Source organism: Belonocnema kinseyi, chromosome 5 (assembly GCF_010883055.1).
Source record: "Belonocnema kinseyi isolate 2016_QV_RU_SX_M_011 chromosome 5, B_treatae_v1, whole genome shotgun sequence".
Lineage (NCBI taxonomy): Eukaryota > Metazoa > Arthropoda > Insecta > Hymenoptera > Cynipidae > Belonocnema > Belonocnema kinseyi.
Window position 1 is genome coordinate 80,401,059 of NC_046661.1, and position 1,198 is coordinate 80,402,256.

Genomic DNA, 1,198 nt, shown 5'->3' on the forward strand with positions numbered 1-1,198 from the left:
ATCGACTCGGGATACTTATAAGATACTACCATGATTTTTTCAGATTTTTTGGTCCAAAAATAAATTAGGCCAAAAACCGGCCTTACCGATCCTCCCCCTTTCACCTAAAAAGTTCGGCTTGTAATACAAAAAAGATCAAATTTGTGCCAAAAGAAAAGATATTTCAAAAAAATTGTCGAATTTTATTTTTAAATATAAAATGTAAATTGTCTACGAAAAAGTTACTTTACAACCAAAGAGTGGAATTTCCAAGTAAAACTCTTAAAGACGAATTTTCCAGAAAACAGTTAAAATATTAATCGTAAAAAGATTTTTCAGTCAAGAATGAACAAAAAATGTAACCAAACTGTTAACTTTTCAAATAAAAAAAGAGGAATTTTCTACAAAGCAGTTTAATTAATAATAATAAATTTCTTCAAGGAAACTCTTAGATTTTAAACCGAAAAATAAAATTTTATACCAAAAAATAAATTAAATTATCGCTACAGTTTTTTCAATTCATGTATTAATTTAATAGTTAAAATGAGTTCTAAATCAAAAACATAATAGTTGACTTTTCAAAAAAAAGCATGAATGAAACAGATAATCTTTTAATTTAGACAACTATTGTTAAATTATTTAAATTATACCTACTTCTTACATTTTTTAACAGAACGATTAATTTACTATCGAAACACAAATTTTTAATAATATTTAAGAATTCTCCACCACAAAGTTGAATTTTCAATTAAATTCATATAATCCTAACCAAAAAGTTGCACCATTTTATTTGGATAAACACCATTGGATTTTCCTTGTCCCAGTAATTTTTTCTTTTGTGTCCCACTTAAGGATAATTTTATATTAATTAACTATAAAACTAATAATATATTTTCTCTTCTAATCCATCAAATAATGTATTAGCCACTTTTTATAATGGCTCTAGCACCAAAAATTACAATTTACCATTTTAAAATTGTTTTTATGTGGGTTAGCTTTTCGTAAATGTCCCAATCATGATCAGTTTACCTTCGAGTATCGTGATGTCAAACTAAAATTAAATAAATCCTGGATCGATTCTCGTATCGTCTCGCTCGAATGCAGCACTACCTATTTCATTCATTAAAACAGCCATTTTCTTAGTTGCCCATACTAATTAACTAGTTACCGCAACTAATCGAATTGTTGTGTCAACTAATAAAATCGCAGTATCAATTAT

The 1,198-nt window shown here is 26.5% G+C and overlaps 1 protein-coding gene across 1 annotated transcript in view; it reads left to right on the forward strand.

Moving 5' to 3' along the window:
- The window catches only part of LOC117173034 (facilitated trehalose transporter Tret1-2 homolog), a 5,173-nt gene that overhangs the window by 2,050 nt on the left and 1,925 nt on the right, over positions 1–1,198 (forward strand). The window lies entirely within an intron of this gene.